The following is a 14,679-nucleotide window of genomic DNA, read 5'->3' as shown; positions in this document are numbered from 1 at the left end:
ATTACAATAAAAAGGTTGATTCTCATTAAAGAAAAAAAATCGAAACACTAGACAACATGAATCATGTACCTATGTGTTATACTTAAAAATTCTAAAAGTCAGAATTTAAATAAATTCATAATTAAAGGAAATTCGGAAATTATAGAATGAGTTATCTTGGTTAGGCCCTAGTCTAACCCTATATATGTATTATAAAACATGCTAAATGTAAATAAAAATATTAACCTATTATATAAATTATTTTGAATTTGATACTTTTTTTTCGACTAGTTCGTTAGAAAAATTGAAAATTAAATATAAATAGACGTCAATGAAAAATCGTATACTTTATTTAACATATTTTTAATAACAGCATTTCTATATTAAGTCATACACAATGATAATAATAATAATAATAATAATAATATTAATCAATAAAAATCTACAGTAAAAAAATACCATTCTTTGTATAAGCATAAAAATGGCACGCTATCCCTACTCGTTACATCAGTCGTCGATTCAATAATAATAATAATAATAATATAATAATAATAATTTATACTTATGTACAGTAGGTACGGCCGGATATTAAATGCTCATTTATTTCCACCACGGAGACTTAATATTTATTCTGTTTACAACCACACGAAAATATCGTTTTACAAAGTAGGCAAATAACGATATTCTCGGGTTTCGCTTTTAAGTGCGCGTGGCTGTGGTATATTTTACGAACGGTGCCTTTTCTCAGTTGACCGTTTTATTATGCCGTTTGGAAGTATAAAATCTAAATTTGGTTGATATACCCACGTCAGGTAAATACCATAAGACATTTTTAATTTTTTAAACGAACAAAAAAAAAAATAGTCTCCGTGTCCATACTTTGCAAAATACGTTTTTATGTCATTATTGTATATAATTATCCACACAAATTATTATTGAATTAAGTAATTATTATCTCTCAACGTGTGAATATATTTAAAACGTAAACACATCAAAATTAATATTATTGTTAAGTACAAAAAAAAAAAAAATGATAGAAGTAATATAATAATAAAAATAAAAAAGAACATTATTGAGCAAAACCGTACTTAAATAACAAATGTATTTTTTAGTACCTATAACGCATTATAATAATAATATCTACAAAAGAATATGTTTTATACTAGCGCAAGAAAAATTATTCATGGACATTGGCTGTACTAATAAAATAAAACACGTGTCAGACAGATTAAACGTAACTATTACAAATTTTCACATTTTCCTCTACCCAACACGAATTTTATAACAATACAGTATCGTGTCAGACGTTTTTTTTTGATAAAATAATAATAATTAAGTATATATTTAACATAAAACTGGAATTATAGTGTCTATAGGTCGAGTTCATATTTAGTACAAAAAAACCTTCTCTCTAATGAAACCGTGAAAAAAAATTTAATGCAATAGCCAACACATACGCACGTTTATAGGTTCTTATGATACGCGTGGGCTATAAACCAACGAGTGTTTAGTAACGACGAAAATATACGTAAAATAAAATAGTGCCTATGCGTTTAGAATACTCACTATACATACTTTTATTATACATATGTATAGAATGACGTATGCTCGTATATTTAAGGCATATTTTTCTTTATCGTTTCTATAAATAAAATAATATAGGTAATATCTTACACTAAAATTAATTAAAAATAATTAATAACATATTAAATCCGTTGAAAAAAAGAACTGTACACGTCTGCAGGAGTAATGGTTGTGTGTAATATTCTATGCGTTGTATACTTGTTTGTCCGCTCGGTTCTCTCGCCGAAGAACACTGAAAAAAAAATTAAAATTAAATTAAAAACCATTAATTGTTATTTTTATTAATCGGTATAATATGATGGTCGGAGACCAATTAGTGCATACATAGTTTTGGCGTCTACAGTATTGTTATTTTATTTTAATATTACGTAATGAAAGTATTATAATGTGGGAACGTTCCCAAACAATTATCTCCCTTTTTCGGATACTAAAAATCGTATAAACACTGCAAATAACGAATAAAAAGTTTAACAAATATATTATTTTTAGGAACCTTCTAGTTTCTATTATCTACTATAAATTATAATAATGTAATAATATAAACCCTGAACCTGTATACGACGGATATAATATAGAAAGCTGTCCTGCCTGTTATCGCCGACGTCGATGTGGATACAGAGTGATTATATTTTTAACATAGTACAAATAGTACAATCTACATATTGATATTCGAAATACTGACATTTGTATCATTATTATGTACATATTATGTTCGTGATGTTATTCACACTTCTGTTTGTTGGTGAAACTATTAAATTAATTTGTAATTTCTAAACGACAATATATATTTTGTTTTGATGTGAAACATCTAATGACGCGGTACGGTAGTGAGACCGACTGTGGCGTGGTGACGCCCCACTCGTGGTTCGTCGGCTTAATTCGCCGAAGCTCGGCAAAAAATTAATAATAATTATAATAATAATAATTAAAAAAAAAATAATAATAATAATTTTCAACATTATTACAAAAAGAAAATTGTTGATGTTTCACATCTGCCAGGCGTCCCGCGACGGCTCAGTTTATTATAGTTTTTTATGTAATCCAAAGTATGTATATAAATATCAAATATCGAACAAATATAAATATATATAGTGTATTATCGTTAAGTATATTTTGTAGTTAATGTAAAATGAATGATAAGTGACAAACTGACAACCCCGTGAAATATGTGATGTATCATTTAAATTTTAAATGGTAAACTTATTAGTATGATTATTGATGAAGAAAAAACTATATTCGTTTAATATATTTACTGTATATAATATTGTGTTATACTTGGAAATGTATTATAAAAATATTTCGCTTAAATTGTAATTATAAAATCAAAAATAATATAGGTTTTCGTTTAAAAATCAAAAAAACGTAGGGAAAAATGTTATAATAATAGCATTTAATATCTATATCTATGTAGATACACCCATCTATATTCATTTTTCGAATCATTGTTAATACTTTTTGAATTATTGATTGTTTAATCTACATCACACTGTATACCCAAATAAAATATAAAATTTATATTATATATTCTAAAGACTAGGAGAATAAGAAATATTACAGTTATTTAACTGAGTTGTATAATTTTGTTCAATGTATGTATTTACTACTTACAATTCTAGGGTTTTGTGTTTGGTGTCAAAAATTGTTTTATTTTTATTCCTAGTAATAGTTTTTATATCCAAAAACACGGCTCCTCGATACGATTTTTGTAAACACATATGTTGCATTCGACCCAAAAAATAGAAGGCCCTTCTTGTCGATCTCGTAAATTTGAAATGCATTTATAGCATTATATATTTACATTTTAAATACAATATGCGTGTGTGTACGTTGCGCGTATAAACGAAACACGATCCAAGTGTGGGCTATCGGCATTGAAGGCGGTTCGTTTGAAATCGAAAAACGCAACACTACAATCGTCATAATAATATTATTATATTGTGTAATTTTCGTATAAATACAATGTTTACAATAAAACGCTCGCGTACAATATGTGTGCAGAAAATTAAGAATTCTCGTAGGTGCATTGCATTGCGCAAACTGGCCGATTACGCCGATGCGGAATAATAACGCGTGCGATATACATAGTGCATACGGCGCAACATTACACATAATATTATAATAACATGCGAAGGTGCAGAGGGTGACCGTCGAAAGTAGGCTAAAATAATACAATAATATATCGTCCTCGCCATAGAATAGCAATAAAACGGACACACGCGGGTAGTTAACGCATATTATTATAATATAACATGTCATAATGTAGTTCATTGTTTTGCGACGCCCGCGATCTCGTACAATATAATGATAGATGATAGAATGATATGATAACATCCATTTATTGTACTTTGTATAATACATTATATTATCTTATTGCGATAAATATATTTTGATATTGTTATCCTAGTTTTGAAATGCTGCCAAAACACACGAAATGAAACGAAAAAATAATTTGAAAACATGACGATCCACGATCCGACATTAGAATAATAATAATTTTAAAGCAATGAAAACGATTACGGGGTAACGCGTGTTGTTTTTTCTACTACAATCTTCAGCCGTATTTAAAGTTGGGATCATCGCACTTACCGTCGACCCCATACTTTAAGTCTCCCACGAGTTTCGGTAATTTCGCAGACCAACTGCTCTTCGTGCGGTACAATATCTTGACGATTTTTTTCTCCCTTCTATTATACCACCATATCTATGCTTAGCCGTATAATATACGCCACCGCTTAAGTCAGGTTTTTTTATTGACATATTAAAATAATATTGCGAACGCAGAGGTAATGCTTGAGGGAATGAATAATGTTGCGCAACACTTTAGTATGTAGGTACATACCGCGGTGACCTTAATCGTTATTGTTTTTACAATCGACTGAAAACGGGAAAAGTTGAATTTATTTTTTATTGCGATTCGACATAACAATCATCACGCACTGCAGACGTTGAGAAATCAAATTATATGTAGCCCTCGGTGTTGCAACTTGCAGGTGAGTGATACATCGTCGAGAGACCGATGTACCTATATAATGTAACTATTGTTCTCGACTTGGGTGCATAAAATCGGATTTTGAAAAGTATATTAGGTAATCAGTTATTTTAGCATTTTAACTTTTAAGTTTAGACGAGTGGAGTAATGGAGTAATCTTTTGTAGGGTTCCAATATGTACTTCGCTCATCTAAACTTAAAATTGAAACTACGCATTTGATTATATATAAGTACTGAGTATCTAGTCTTAGTAACTAATACTCTGAAATAGATATTCTGAATGTATTCTGCTTAGAAATATTTAATAAAAACGCGTGTTGTCATTCAAAAATGTTAAAAAAAAAAACACAAATACATACACTATGAATGTGTGAATGTTTTGCACTATTTGTGGTTTTAAACGATTGTCGTTGTCGATGTTATTAAAAATATCGTATCGCAGTTTGTTATTTGTTATTTTATTTTTTTTAATTTCCCCGTGTTCAATGTAACGGCGTTTACCGTTGAACGCGGTCGCTGCGACCCGACGCGTGCTCTGCGTCATACACTCAACTAGTTAACTATATAATATATACATATCGTATATGATGGCCGATGGGTATGATATATATACATCATTAAAATATGTGACCAAATATATTATAATATTATGCAGTTATAGCGGGTAGTGTTGTAGTGGGTAAAAGACTTGACGACCGTTTTTTAATGCAAATCGTTTCCGAAACAGAACGTGGGAAAGTCTTTTACATAACACGCAACGCAAATAGGTACCTATATATCGTACATAAATTTGATATAATATTATAATAATAACATCAAGTGCACGTCTTTTATAATATATATATATATGGCTTTCAATTTGCTGCCGACGAGGACGTAATGTTTACATTGACGTGGCGTATACCCGATGCCTATTATTGTACACCTATCGTCGATTACGATGATTTATAATAATATAACACATTATATGCTTCTCGTATAAACTATCAAATGATCATGATGTTTTATAATATGCAACTACAGATGCTATTTAAGCGATATTACATGGTCCTCCTCGCGTTCTAGCCCCCATCACGCCATTCGCGTGATCCCGAAAACCAAGCGTATGATAAATGATAATAATTAATATAAAAATGATTAATAACGATGACGACTACGATGGCCGGGACAGTAAATCCGATTGTGTATTTACTACTTTATTGATAATATTTTAATACCAATACTTAGGTATAGGTATTTCGTATATCAATTGTATCACTGCCGAGGAGAATATTATATATTATAATATGTGACTTAGCCGAAGGACGTCGCATCCTTGCAGGCATTTCGGCTGATATATAAACAATAACGCGTATATAATACCGTAAAAATTACCGTTCGTCATCTACAGTAATTTATATACTATATGTCTATATATAACATTAAAACATTAATTAGAACACTTGAACACGTATATATTGATGGCAATCAAGTCAACAGCGACGTGCGTAAACAAGCATTTTTTTCTAACGAAACGTGGACCATAGTGGAATGCAGCAACCACTATGAGACATATTTCGATCCACGACTATAAACTCAAAATTGAAAAAGATTATACATGATACTTATGTACACCGACGTACAGTGCATGCAATTATAGACGTAAAATATTGTGATCGAAAGCTAAATGGAAAAAAAATTGAAAAATAGTTTCATATTTTAGTATATACAATAAGTATTATTTAACCAATAAAACGAATTGAAAATCGAAATTTATAATATTACTATTTATTTCGTTAATGCGACGGATCCGTGGTCGTATAATTAATTTTCTTCTGGCTGAACGATATCTTCACGGGCCAGAGGAATGTCGAATTTAAGATGATCATTTATGCGTACAATATATTTTATAAATTTATAATGTATACGATTGTCGTTAATCACTTATTGCGATAATCGCTAAGACCTAATATCAAGTATATAATATTAAATATTATATATTATATATACTATATATAGTATATATATAATCTTATTGTGCGCCCGGTCGTTTGTTGCGATTATTATTAAAAAATCCTACTTTAGATTATACGCGTCGGACTCTATATAACGATGATTTACATACGAGATACGAATGATCACGCAATTATTGTTATGTATGTAAATGTACCACACGACGCTGCACTGTGGCGGCATCAGTTTGACAGTCGGTAGGTAAATAGCCCATATTCAGTTTACTGCGTGCCAAAAAAAGATAATTATTATGATGATTATTTATTGCTCACATTATGCTGACCGTAATTATGTACATAAAACGCGCTCGACTGATTTGTCATTTGTTTATTAGATATTATACGTTTATAAGCTAAAGCCTAAAGTAATAAATAAACGCGATGTACAAACAAGGCATTAAAAAATAAAAAAATAATAATTTTTTTTTCTAGGTTTTAGCATTATAATTTTTTATTTCATTTTAATGACACATTCTATAAATTTAATTTTGGATGAGTATAGCTTATACGTGATATTTGAAGTTTATGCGAGATGCGTAGAGGGGAATAGGACTACTCTATTACTTTGTATACAATACAATACGCATATTATGTCTTCGTAATGAGATAGAAATATTTTTGTGGTTCAAGTTATATATGATTCAATTTTACTTTAAAAGTTCATTTTTCAGGAGAGGATGGGAGTGGGTCATTTTGAAGTGTAGTCTCCAACTGAAAGTACATACATATATTGCAGCTATACTACCAGACAAGATACATCGAACGACTACGGATTTTCTGAACAAATTATGTCCTAACCTACATTATAATGATGGCGCGCGCCCGTTTCGTCCGACATACTCTCATCCATTATATTAAACAGTTTATTCACGGTCTTCGTCTCTGCTGTCACTTGAGATTTCCTATATTCACGACTACGATCGAGACTTCTTCTTTCCCGCGTCACCACAGCTATGTTACACTAGAAAACCGTCAATTCAATTGACGCGCAACATTTTATTTATTACAAATTATATTAATAATGTATTATAAAATATATTGATACATTCATGCCATGATGTCACGAGATGAGAAGAGTCCTACTTACGTATTGGACATCGGAAAAAGTCATTGGAAGTATTACTGTAATTAATAATTAATTTATATGTAATAAGTATATTGTAATATTGATACGGTAAAATAAAATTACTTATTTTTGAACACAAAAATTATGTCTAAATGTATGAGAGATTTTTTAATATATTCATTATCATTAGTCTCATATGTACTATATTTAGGTTGAAAGGTGTACTTTAGACTTAATAAAGAGTGTCTTGTGAAGATATCAATTTTTGTTTTTCAAATGATAACCTCTTTTTTGTTGACGTATCAAAATCAAAATTTAAACCTTTAGTTTTTGAGTTATTTAACCTAGTGTACTATACCCTATGATAATGGATTTGAAAGATATGAGGGCTATTATAGTAAATTGAAAATCTTATTAATTAAAAGGTAGTTTTCATTTAAAAAGCATAAGTTTGTATCGTCGCAACACTCCTTTAAGTAGCACAAAAATCACGAGAATTTTAAAATAATATGGTCTTTAAGTATAATGTTTAAAAATTTCAAAAATTCATTATTTAATGAAAAAATATGGGGTAAACATGCTTGGTGAATCATTCTGTATATTTTTATTATATATCTGCGTGTTAATTGTAAGTGTTATAACAATAATAATATCATGAGTCGTTAACTCGCATGCACGTGCGGACAATTGGTTTATTTGATGATTGTTTTTTTTCATTTCACGAAGGTTTTCTTTTAGACTTTCAGTTCAAACGTTTCAAATACAAATAGTCAGACGACCGGACGTACCTGTGTGCATATATATTAAATAAGATGTATGATATAATATTATGTAGGTACATCCGGATTGAGTGTGGATTAATGCGTTTACACGATATGAATGATTAATGAATCTACACTCTCCTCGGCCTGCACGCAAATTATCACTGGCCACGCAATAATACTAATAATTTTTGATTCGTTATTATTCGATTAATTAATGTATTATCGTAAACCATAGTACCTACCTATTGTATTTTTAATCGCAACTCTGTCAAACACCGTAAGTAGTTGCGATACTGTAGGATAAATAACAACAGTGTTATAAATATTATCCCGTTAACACCCTCGCTTATACGAATTACGAGTATATATATATACGAATACAATTATATATTACGTACTCGCAGGACGTGCATTTTCGTGATTCGTAATTAGGCAGATTTATTATTATGATGATGATTTTATTTGTATTGTTCATAATATTTATAAAACGGACCGATATCTATCCAGATATTGATCAGATAGGTCTTTGTCGGAATCTCATATAGCCAATATAGGTCGTTACGCAATGCACTCATAAGTCATAGCCCATAGGTATATATTTTATGTATGATATCATACTTGATCACAGAAGAATAGAAATTAGCAGCATAGTCCTATAATAGCTGTACATGATTTACAATATTACTGTGGGCTTTCATAGGTTGACACAATTCCACGCGTCCACGGCCTAGCAATAGTCCGTAAAGTAATATACCTATATATTATATAATTAAAAATATGCCCTATTATCGTTAAAACTTTTCTCTATATATATATTATATGTGTGTGTGTGTGTACGTATGGATTTGCACCCCGGTTTCATGTACCTACACCATATACTTGATGATATAGCCGATATAGGCCGATGCGGTTTTTTAGTGCGGGCCGTCGCGCGAGTAGGTCACGAAAGGAAAATCGTCGTGAATTTTGCAGCCGACCGCGTCGCGCATTCCTCCATTTTCCATAAGGAGACAATGTATAATATAATATCGTGTATTATATTATAGTAAACGCGTCATCTGTGGTGGTGACCATTTCCGCTGTCACGTCGACTTCGTCGGTGCAGCGATCTCGGCACCGGTGCGGTGTGTAACGGTACATATTATGTACGTCGTATACCTATAGATATATAGGTGTAGGTACCTCCTACTTGGCGCAAGGCTATATATATTATATTTATATAGGTACACCGCGCTCAACGTGATCCGATACCACGGTCGTATATACAATATGTATACTGTATTCTTTTCTAATAATATTATATTTTATATTTTTATAAAATCATTTTTAAGACGTAAAGTAGTATATTCATTTTAATATCGTAGAAATTACTTATTTGAATTTTTATTTAAATATATCAAACTTAAAATATCAATTCGACTCTTTATGTTCAGTTTTTAATAATGTATAAACATTTTTAATTTTAAATATTTTAATATTCTTACAGACTGATTAGGTGCTCCGAATAATCGCGGATTGCGTATAATGTAATATTTATTATTTATCGAGCGCGACTCTCTCATACAACAGCAATAATGATATGTGTACTCGCCTCTGTTTTGTTTTCTCGCAATTTTTCCTGCGCGCGCATGCGGACCGTGCTCAATAACAAATAATATTACCTATATGTATTATTAATGTTATTATACTGCCTTCGTTCCGCCGTTGACCAAGCAATGTGACCAAGCACTTCAGTCGTACCTGTATACTATGTGTAAAGGGTAAAGGGTTATTATTTTATGGCGAACCAGACTTATTTCGGTAAATACAAGACATTTTTAAATTTTAAGAACAAACACTGTCAAGTGATAGCCACTATAGCTATAAAATTGTTAAATATAGTATGCGTTAAAAAAAAAATCTGTCTCAGAATTCCTCATATTTCTAATTGTATATCGCATGGCTTACGATAAAAGAATCACCCTGTATGTTACACTACATTATTATTGGGTTATTTTAAATATAATATATATTTAAGTAGTGTATAGTTTTTCACTCAGATAATCGCCGAACCCATTGTTCCGACACTTGGCAGACATTTCACATTATATATTTACACGTATAATGTATATATATTATATACATATATCGATTATTGACATGTTCGGGTTCGCGGCCGCGATTAACTCGCGTACGTGCTTATTATTTGTACTCGAGAAAATTGTTTTTCAAAAATGTATATGTATATATGCAATACAAAAAAACATAAATGCAACACGATATAATAATATATTTGCAGTATTCTGTGGTTGTCTTTTACGTGGTGAACGAAATATGTACGCGTGAATCTCTGGACGGGTTTATACTGTAGTATATAATAGATTATAGTACGTCCCCCCAACCACACACATACACAATTTGGATATTTGCAGATTTAAAAATCACACGAATGAGTGATGAGAAGAAGAAACATGATGACAAGAATGATTCATCAGTTGAATTTTATCGATTTGGACTGGGTACTTAACAAGTATAATAGTTGTATCTCAACTAATATTATTTTGTTATGTATTTGATAAATAAATAAATTTTTTGGTGGCTACGATGCATCGCTTAAAAATTTAAGTCAATGATTACTAAACTTTTCTTACAGAAACGGTCAATATATATTATTTTGGCGAAAACAATTAACACCCGATATCATTACGAATATTCCTTAAATTTTGAAGGTTGGGGTTACCTGTAATCAGTTACGTACATACGTGTCCCAGTGTCGCTATTATATATAAGTATATAGGTATATACTATATTATGTATATTTATTACACCTGACAATGATTATTATAGCAATAAATTATTGTAAACAGTGACGGTGTATCTCGCGGGGTATCGCGAACGAAAAAGGTCGTCCGAAAGTATACGATTGTACCCTAGTTTTGATGACCATTTATTTTAAAACTAAATACGAAAATCGCACCTAACTTTATCATATCGTAGTAATAATATATGTATAATAACACTTATTATTACGTCGCACAAAAGAGCGCGCGCATAACGTTATGTAATTACACATAGGTACACAGAACCGCGAGTAAAGACTAATGACTATTTGCAACTAATTAGCAGTTAAAAATGTCGTGTCATTCGTTCTGTATAGTAGGTATACATAATTATATTATGCGTCTATGCGTGCGCAATAGCCAGTAACGTATGAAAAACCATAAACAACCATAAAAAAACAAAGTTTTTGGTTTAGTAACGATTCTGACGTCTTTTTTTTTGGTGACTTCAACAAATATAGTAATAGCTATGTATATAATATACATCATATAAACGTATTTGCTAATAACGTAACGTGACAGCAGAATACGTGTGGGTTTTTTGCAAGTCAATTACACTCAAGTCGTTTATAGCCGACAAGTCGCGTCGTATATGATTTAAATTCGAGTATAAATACGTCAGCGTTTTAACAAATAACGGCCAGAATCCGAAAAGGACGAAGCTAATAAAACCAACAGCCTGTGACGTCTGTTCGCGGACGGTCGATTTTTCAAAGTCGACTAAGTCGAGAGAGAGATTATGTCCGCGGTGAGTTCGCGTTGTTTTTCTCTCTCTCACTCACTCTGTTATAGTTCATCTATGATTAGAAATCATTATATATATGTATTGTGTGTGTGTGTGTGTCATATTTATGTGCGTATAATATACAATCATCTGGGGAACTAATCATTCATTGTTTTCTAAACGTTTTAAATCAAATGGGTCGTCGTTGTCGTCACCATAATACGCGTAGAATTACGGCAACGGTGTGCGCCATAAAATAAACCGCCACGACCACGTGTATATAGAAAGCAGTGCGCAAAACGAGACATCACCTCGTTGTGGGAAAGGCGAGAGAAAGAGACGAATACAGAACTCGGAGAGCGTTTCGCGGATTTACCTTAAATGGCATAAATAAACTGTGGTTCGATGCAGATGTGTATTTATTATTAAGGTACACATGCGACTCTTGATGTAGGAATTCACGTGTGTATGGAATTGATCCAGCGGGCGCAAGAAGACATGTTCAAATCATGACATGATGATATATATACCTATATACTATATTGTATTCAATTTCACCGACATACCTTGAAATACGCAGATGCAATAATAATAATAATAATAATACAAATATATATATGCGACGTAGCACAGCGGTGGACAATATATCGTTTGTTGTGTCGTATCTGTTTCATATATTATTAGGTATATATAGGGCGATTCATCAAACACGCTCGACTCCTCTTTCTTCTTCAATAACGAAAAATAAATATTATAATAACTGAAAAACTACTCGTTTGAATTTTGAATTGGGAAAACTAGAAAAAAAAATGATCAATACTAAATATATTTACATGATGAAAAGGGGATTTTTACCAAAAAATAGAATTTCATACTACCGCAAAAATCTACACAATTAAAAATTAAAAAAAAATCAAAATTTGAATACATTTATTATTAAATGAAAGAATGTGGATGATATTTGGTAAATCAACCTGTATATTTTAACTCGTGTATATATAGGTGCGCAATACGCATATTATAACACGGTTTTACGTTTTATTTTCGTATCGCATAAGATGTGGATTATGGGTATATATATATATATGGCGCATATGTGATTAATATTTGTGAAATATGATACATTCGCGTTTTCCTCTGTGTACTGTACATGCAGAACATAATGTTGTTATTGTTGTTATTGTTGAGTTAAACATTGTAAACGCGCACGCATCCGAGTCTTGAAAATATTCAAATCGTATACAGACGTTCGTTAAGCAGAAATTAGTGGTTTAATATATTATTATAATGGGTGTTTTACGAGCATTCCTCGTGTCAGCTGTGCGCTGTGGTCAAGGACGATCCATGACCTCACCCGACAACTTTTTGTACGTATCCATCAACGTTTAAATATATTCGCGTACAACGCGTCACTGCTCGACGTAAACATTTTTTAATTCCAGTACGATCTCGAATAAGAATATAACATGTATAACATATTAACTGGATGTCAGGCAATACAGCATTTTGTTATCAATGGAAGACGTGTTTTATATACTTATCGGGGTCTCACCACTGCGCAGTTGTTTTCGAAAGTCGAATTTGGTTCGCTTAGAAAAGAAATTGCATGAAAACATTTCCGCCTAGGCTTCTACGCGGCCTATACCCTAATCATTATATACATGTATGACCTGGCTAATTACAGGGTCATCAAAATTTCACGCCACAGAACTGCATGCAGCGTGCATACTGCATACTTTATAGTTACATAATGTGAAATTCAAATGACTCTGTAGTCATCTAGTAAATTACTAGATTAATTTAATATATAAATATATATAATTATATTTGTTTATTTACAGTGAGCCTATACTCATTTCTACTATATTACAGGCTCTCCATTAGCTACCAGGATTATGGTACATGTCAACATGCCTTTATAATTTAGCATTCCTAAGCTGAATGTTTTTCAGAGTATGTCTTTGTACAAAAATTAAATGTCGATAATCAATATTGTTCAACCCGCTGGTCCCACGCGATCTGCCGCACCTTCCTCCAAAAGTGAGTCAAAAATTCTGTAGAAAAATTTTAAAGTCAAAATATATAAATAATACATTTTTGATAGCACGAGAAATCGCAGGTTATAAAGTCCAATAGCGACTCGCAGTAACGGTATACCGTAATAATGATTTCGCGTTTTCTAAAAATGTCCATTGATGATTGATGTATAACAAATTATTATATAATATAAAACAAAATATTTACGTGCACATTACTCGCAACTGTATATTGTTTTTTAATTGTAATTATTATATTTTACTCGTCGCGAGTTGTGTGTCGGAATGTCGGCAGAGCGGACGTGCGGACGACCTGCTGAGGGCGTTTACCGCTCACCACAGGAGAATCATTGGACTTGGATGTTTACAATGATGACGCGCGTAATAAACGGTTGTGTACGCGACAGAACTGACGATATCATACCTCAGTGTTTAATGTTTATGTGCCATACAACTAAAATAATATAATACAATACAAGTTTAATTTTTGCAAATGTTTTATCCCGATAATTATGTTAAAATATAGTTACATTATTGAATGGTATTCTAAGTAACAGTGTGTTTGCTGTTTAAAGGTTTTAAAACGTTTTTCAGAAAATTTTAAAATTTACGACAATCAAAATAACTCTAATTCGTTACGATTTCAGCTGTTTAATTTATGTCAGTTATTGATATGATGCTTTATGGTGAAAAAAGTAATATTAATAGTAGGTTTCAGACGCCATCA

At 31.4% G+C, this 14,679-nt stretch overlaps 1 protein-coding gene across 1 annotated transcript in view; it reads right to left on the bottom strand.

Annotated features, from left to right (window-relative positions):
• Positions 1-307: 307 nt before the first annotated feature.
• The window catches only part of LOC132919822 (uncharacterized), a 33,966-nt gene continuing 19,594 nt past the window's right edge, over positions 308-14,679 (bottom strand). The window contains 1 exon segment of the mRNA XM_060981702.1: positions 308-1,795. The gene's annotated coding sequence lies outside the window, so the exon portion shown is untranslated.

Source organism: Rhopalosiphum padi, chromosome 1 (assembly GCF_020882245.1).
Source record: "Rhopalosiphum padi isolate XX-2018 chromosome 1, ASM2088224v1, whole genome shotgun sequence".
NCBI lineage: Eukaryota > Metazoa > Arthropoda > Insecta > Hemiptera > Aphididae > Rhopalosiphum > Rhopalosiphum padi.
This window is presented reverse-complemented; position numbering and strand designations above follow the sequence as displayed.